This window comes from Salvelinus namaycush, chromosome 3, assembly GCF_016432855.1.
Source record: "Salvelinus namaycush isolate Seneca chromosome 3, SaNama_1.0, whole genome shotgun sequence".
Taxonomy (NCBI): Eukaryota; Metazoa; Chordata; class Actinopteri; order Salmoniformes; family Salmonidae; genus Salvelinus; species Salvelinus namaycush.
Window position 1 is genome coordinate 45,472,008 of NC_052309.1, and position 7,045 is coordinate 45,479,052.

Consider the following 7,045-nt stretch of genomic DNA (forward strand, 5'->3'; position numbering starts at 1 on the left):
TGGAGACTAAGCTTGGCTAACTATACTTTCAAACTCATATGAGAACACAGGAATTAATACACAGAGAGAGTCAAACTGCATATGTACCTCTATGAACGTACATGAACTCATAGCTGTCAAAAAAAGTAAATATGGAGAAATTGAGAAATGAATATGCACGTTTGTGTAATGGCCATGAGGTATTGTTGCCGTATAGAAACCCTAATGCTGTTCTGGTTTGTTTGACCTAAATGACAGGAAGAAAACAGTAGGGAGGAAACGGTAGTGGAGTGAAAGTGGAATTATGTTTTTAGAAATAATTACAAATTAATAAAAAATGTAAAGCTGAAATGTCTTGAGTCAATAAGTATTCAACCTCTGTTATGGCAAGCCTATAGAAATTAAGGAGTAAAACACATAATAAGTTGCATGGACTCTGTGTGCAATACTTGTTTTTAACATGATTTTTGAATGACTACCTCATCTCTGTACCCCACACATACAATTATCTGTAAGGTCCCTCAGTCGAGCAGTACATTTAAACACATATTCAACCACCAACACCAGGGAGGTTTTCCAATGCCTCGCAAAGAAGGGCACCTATTGGTAGATGGATAAAAAAATGTAATAAGCAGGCATTGAATATCTCTTTGAACATGGTGTTATTAATTACACTTTGGATGGTGTATCAATACACACAGTCACTACAAACATACAGATATCCTTCCTAACTCAGTTGCTGGAGAGGAAGCCACTCAGGGATTTCACCTGGAGGCCAATGGTGGCTTAGGAGAAAACGGAGGATGGATCACTCCACAATACTAACCTAAATGATAGAGTGAAAAGAAGGAAGTCTGTGCAGAATAAATATATTCCAAAACATGCATCCTGTTTGCAACAGGGCACTAAAGTAAAACTGCAATAAATGTGGCAAAGAAATGACTTTTATGTCCTGAATACAAAGCGTTATGTTTGGGGTAAATCCAAAACAACACATCACTGAGTACCACTCTTTTCAAGAATGGTGGTGGCAGTATCATGTTATGGGTATGCTTGTCATTGGCAAGAACTAGGGAGGCTTTTTTTAGGATAAAAAGAAGCAGAATAGAGCTAAGCACAGGCAAAATCCTAGACGAAAACTTGGTTCAGTCTGCTTTCCAAATGACACTAGGAGACAAATTCACCTTTCAGCAGGACAATAACCTAAAACACATGACCAAATATACACTAAAGTTGCTTACCAAGACAACATTGAATGTTCCTGAGTGGCCTAGTTACAGTTTTAACTTAAATTGGCTTGAACATCTTTGGCAAGACTTGAAAATGGCTGTCTAGCATTGATCATCAACCAATTTGGCAGAGCTTGAATATTGTTTTTAAGAATAATGTGCATATATTGTACAATCCAGATGTGCAAAGCTCTTAGATTTACCCAGAAAGACTCACAGCTGTAATTGCTGCCAATGGGGATTCTATCATGTCTTGATGGATAAAGGCAGACACTCAAGTTTTTTAATACTATATCTCTTGACACATTGATGAAAATAATCATGGCCTCTAAACCTTCAAGCTGCATACTGGACCCTATTCCAACTTAACTACTGAAAGAGCAGCTTCCTGTGCTTGGCCCTCCTAGGTTGAACATAATAAACGGCTCTCTATCCATGGGATGTGTACCAAACTCACTAAAAGTGGCAGTAATAAAGCCTCTCTTGAAAAAGACAAACCTTGACCCAGAAAATATATAAAACTATCGGCCTATGTCGAATCTCTCATTCCTCTCAAACATTTTTGAAAAAGCTGTTGCACAGCAAGTCACTGCCTTCCTGAAGACAAACAATGTATACGAAATGCTTCAGTCTGGTTTTAGACACCATCATAGCACTGAGACTGCAGTTGTGAAGGTGGTAAATGACAGAGGCTCTGCATCTGTCCTCGTGCTCCTAGTCCTTAGTGCTGCTTTTGATACCATCGATAGCCACATTCTTTTGGAAAGATTGGAAACCCAAATTGGTCTACACGGACAAGTTCTGGCCTGGTTTAGATCTTATCTGTCGGAAAGATATCAGTTTGTCTCTGTAGATAGTTTGTTCTCTGACAAATCAACTGTAAATTTCGGTGTTTCTCAAGGCTCCGTTTTAGGACGACTATTGTTTCACTATATATATTTACCTCTTGGTGATGTCATTCGGAAACTTAATGTTAACTTTCACTGTTATGCGGATGACATACAGCTGTACATTTCGATGAAACATGGTGAAGCCCCAAAATTGCCATCCCTGGAAGCCTGTGTTTCAGACATAAGGAAGTGAATGGCGGCAAATGTTCTACTTTTAAACTCAGACAAAACAGAGTTACTAGTTCTAGGTCTCAAGAAACAAAGAGATCTTCTGTTGAATCTGACAATTAATGGTTGTTTGATGGTTGTACAGTCGTCTCAAATAAAACTGTGAAGGACCTCGGCGTCACTCTGGACCCTGATCTCTCTTTTGAAAAACATATCAAGACTGTTTCAAGGACAGATTTTTTCCATCTAAGTAACATTGCAAAGATCTGAAACTTTCTGTCTGAAAATGATGCAGAAAAATTAATCCATGCTTTTGTCACTTCTAGGTTAGACTACTGCAATGCTCTACTTTCCGGCTACCCAGATAAAGCACTAAATAAGCTTCAGTTAGTGCTAAACACAGCTGCTAGAATATTGACTAAATCCCAAAAATGTGATCATATTACTCCAGTGCTAGCCTGTCTACACTGGCTTCCTGTTAAGGCTAGGGCTGATTTCAAGGTTTTACTGCTAACCTACAAAGCATTACATGGGCTTGCTCCTACCTATCTTTCTGATTTGGTACTGCCTTAGATTTTTATTTATTTTTTATTTCACCTTTATTTAACCAGGTAGGCCAGTTGAGAACAAGTTCTCATTTACAACTGCGACCTGGCCAAGATAAAGCAATGCAGTGCGACAAAAACAACAACAAACGTACAGTCAATAACACAAAAGAAAGATCTATATACAGTGTGTGCAAATGTAGTAAGATTAGGGAGGTAAGCCAATAAATAGGCCATAGTGGTGAAATAATTACAATATAGCTTTAACACTGGAGTGATAGATGTGCAGATGATAATGTGCAAGTAGAGATACTGGGGTGCAAAAGAGAAAAGAAATAACAATATGGGGATGAGGTAGTTGGGTGGGCTATTTACAGATGGGCTGTGTACAGGTGCAGTGACCGGTACGCTGCTCTGACAGCTGAAGCATAAAGTTATTGAGGGAGATATAAGTCTCCAGCTTCAGTGATTTTTGCAAATTGTTCCAATCATTGGCAGCAGAGAACTGGAAGGAAAGGCAACCAAAGAGGTGTTGCTTTGGGGATGACCAGCGAAATATACCTGCTGGAGCGCATGCTACGGGTGGGTGTTGTTATGGTGACCAGTGAGCTGAGATAAGGCGGGGCTTTACCTAGCAAAGACTTATAGATGACCTGGAGCCAGTGGGTTTGGCGACGAATATGTAGCGAGGGCCAGCCAACGAGAGCATACAGGTCGCAGTGGTGGGTAGTATATGGGGCTTTGGTGACAAAACGGATGGCACTGTGATAGACTACATCCAATTTGCTGAGTAGAGTGTTGGAGGCTAGTTTGTAAATGACATCGCCAAAGTCAAGGATAGGTAGGATAGTCAGTTTTACGAGCGTATGTTTGGCAGTATGAGTGAAGGATGCTTTGTTGTGAAATAGGATGCCAATTCTAGATTTAATTTTGAATTGGAGATGCTTAATGTGAGTCTGGAAGGAGAGTTTACAGTCTAACCAGACACCTAGGTATTTGTAGTTGTCCACATATTTTAAGCCAGAACCGTCCAGAGTAGTGATGCTAGTCGGGTGGGCAGGTGCGGGCAGCGATCGGTTGAAGAGCATGCATTTAGTTTTATTAGCATTTAAGAGCAGTTGGAGGCCACAGAAGGAGTGTTGTATGGCATTGAAGCTCATTTGGAGGTTTGTTAACACAGTGTCCAAAGGGTCGGTGTATACAGAATGGTGTCGTCTGCGTAGAGGTGGATCAGAGAATCACCAGCAGCAAGAGCGACATCATTGATATATATAGAGAAAAAAGTCGGCCCGAGAATTGAACTCTGTGGCACCCCAATAGAGGTCCGGACAACAGGCCCTCCGATTTGACACACTGAACTCTATCTGAGAAGTAGTTGGTGAACCAGAACGAGGCAGTCATTTGAGAAACCAACGCTATTGAGTCTGCCGATAAGAATGCAGTGATTGACAGAGTCGAACGCCTTGGCCAGGTCGATGAAGACGGCTGCACAGTACTGTCTTTTATCGATGGCGGTTATGATATCGTTTAGGACCTTGAGCGTGGCTGAGGTGCACCCATGACCAGCTCGGAAACCAGATTGCATAGCTACACGTACGCTACGGTCACAAGACGCAGGCCTCCTTACTGTCCCTAGAATTTCTAAGCAAACAGCTGGAGGCAGGGCTTTCTCCTATAGAGCTACATTTGTATGGAACGGTCTGCCTACCCATGTGAGAGACGCAGACTCGGTCTCAACCTTTAAGTCTTTATTGAAGACTCATCTCTTCAGTGGGTCCTATGATTGAGTGTAGTCTGGCCCAGGAGTGTGAAGGTGAACGGAAAGGCACTGGAGCAACAAACCGCCCTTGCTGTCTCTGCCTGGGCAGTTCCCCTCTCTCCACTGGAATTCTCTGCCTCAAACCCTATTAAATCAAATCAAATTTATTTGTATAGCCCTTCTTACATCAGCTGATATCTCAAAATGTTGTACAGAAACCCAGCCTAAAACCCCAAACAGCAAGCAATGCAGGTGTAGAAGCACAGGGGCTGAGTCACTGGCTTACTGGTGCTCTTCCATGCTGTCCCTAGGAGGGGTGCGTCACTTGAGTGAGTTGAGTCACTGACGTAATCTTCATGTCTCGGTTGGTGCACCCCCTTGGGTTGTGCCGTGGCGGAGATCTTCGTGGGCTATACTCGGCCTTGTCTCCGGTGATAGTAAGTTGGTGGTTGAAGATATCCCTCTAGTGGTGTGGGGGCTGTGCTTTGGCAAAGTGGGTGGGGTTATATCCTGCCTGTTTGGCCCTGTCCGGGGGTATAGTCAGATGGGGCCACAGTGTCTCCCGACCCCTTCTGTCTCAGCCTCCAGTATTTATGCTGCAATAGCTTATGTGTCGGGGGGCTAGGGTCAGTCTGTTATATCTGGAGTATTTCTCCTGTCTTATCCGGTGTCCTGTGTGAATTTAAGTATGCTCTCTCTAATTCTCTCTCTCTTTTTCTCTCGGGGGACCTGAGCCCTAGGACCATGCCTCAGGAATACCTGGCCTGATGACTCCTTGCAGTCCCCAGTCTAACTGGTCGTGCTGCTGCTCCAGTTTCAACTGTTGTGCCTGCGGCTATGGAACACTGACCTGTTCCAGACCTGCTGTTTTCAATTCTCTAGAGACAGCAGGAACGGTAGAGACACTCTGAATGATCGGCTATGAAAGCCAACTGACATTTACTCCTGAGGTGCTGACCTGTTGCACCCTTGACAACCACTGTGATTATTATTATTTGACCCTGCTGGTCATCTATGACCATTTGAACATCTTGGCCATGTTCTGTTATAATCTTCACCTGGCACAGCCAGAAGAGGACTGGCCACCCCTCATAGCTTGGTTCCTCTCTAGGTTTCTTCCTAGGTTTTGGCCTTTCTAGGGAGTTTTTCCTTGCCACCGTGCTTCTACACCTGCATTGCTTGCTGTTTGGGGTTTTAGGTTGAGTTTCTGTACAGCACTTTGTGACATCAGCTGATGTAAAAAGGGCTTTAGAAATACATTTGATTGATTGATAGACTCAGGGGTGTGAATACTTATGTCAATTACATATTTCTGTTTTTAATTTTTTATACATTTGCAAATATTTCAAAAAACATGTTTTCACTTTGTCATTACTGGTGTAGTGTGTGTAGATGTGTGAGGAAAAAAATATTTAATTAAATTTACATTTAGGCTGTAACATAACAAAATGTGGAATAAGTCAAGGGGTGTGAATAATTTCTGAATGTACTGTAAACCAAGCCAGTAGAGGATAAACCTTTTATGTTGTATTGAGCCCAAAGACTTGCTGATTTAGGGGTGAATCCTGTCCACTTAAGTTGAATTTTCACTTAGTAAGGCATGGATGTCACTGTAATGCTGTCAATACGTCACAGTTTGACTTTTTATTAGTCCACTGTTGATACAGTCCAAAATTGCTTTGTAAGTCAGCAGTCGAGTTTTTTAAGATATTGGACTTTCAAGAAGCAAAGTGTCACCGGCCACATCACCATGATATGATGTGGCTGGTGACACTTTGCTTCTGTGTGAGAGCTAGAGCTGTGTTTTTGAGACAAGGGCAGATCCCGAAGGGGCCCGGTGCTGGGTCTTTCTACAAAACGTCTGTAGACGTCACAAACCCCAAACTCCACACAGTTGTCACTGACTAGTTGGATATTCATTTCCAACTGAGCAAATCATTTCTGTACTTACAGCATTCATATAAATTCATTTATTATCTGTTTTTTGCTTTGGCAGACATAATTATTTTTATTGACATTTGTCATGGAGACAACTGTTTATGTCAAATTGGTTTGTGTTGTACTTGTAGCCCTGGTTTTCCTGAAAAGAAAATGGTAAAACACTTAATTGTGAGTATAAATGTAAAGGCTTGAAATGCAGATAAATAAAACAGTTTTTTTATTAGTCTAGGGATTGATAGGGTTAAGTGAAAGTTAGAATTCACCCCTTAATGTCATAGAATACATCAACAGAGGGTTTCCTGTGATTAGCTGTGTAGTTAGCATGATTTATTCCGCTACCCAAGAGTGGTAAAGCAGCCTTTACTGGTTCTAACAGCAGACCTATAAGCTTGCTGCCAGCTCTTAGCAAACTGTTGGAAAAAATTGTGTTTGATCAAATGCAATGCTATTTCTATGTCAACAAATTAACAACAGGCTTTCAGCATGCTTATAGAGAAGGACACTCAACATGTACTGGACTGACACAAATGACTG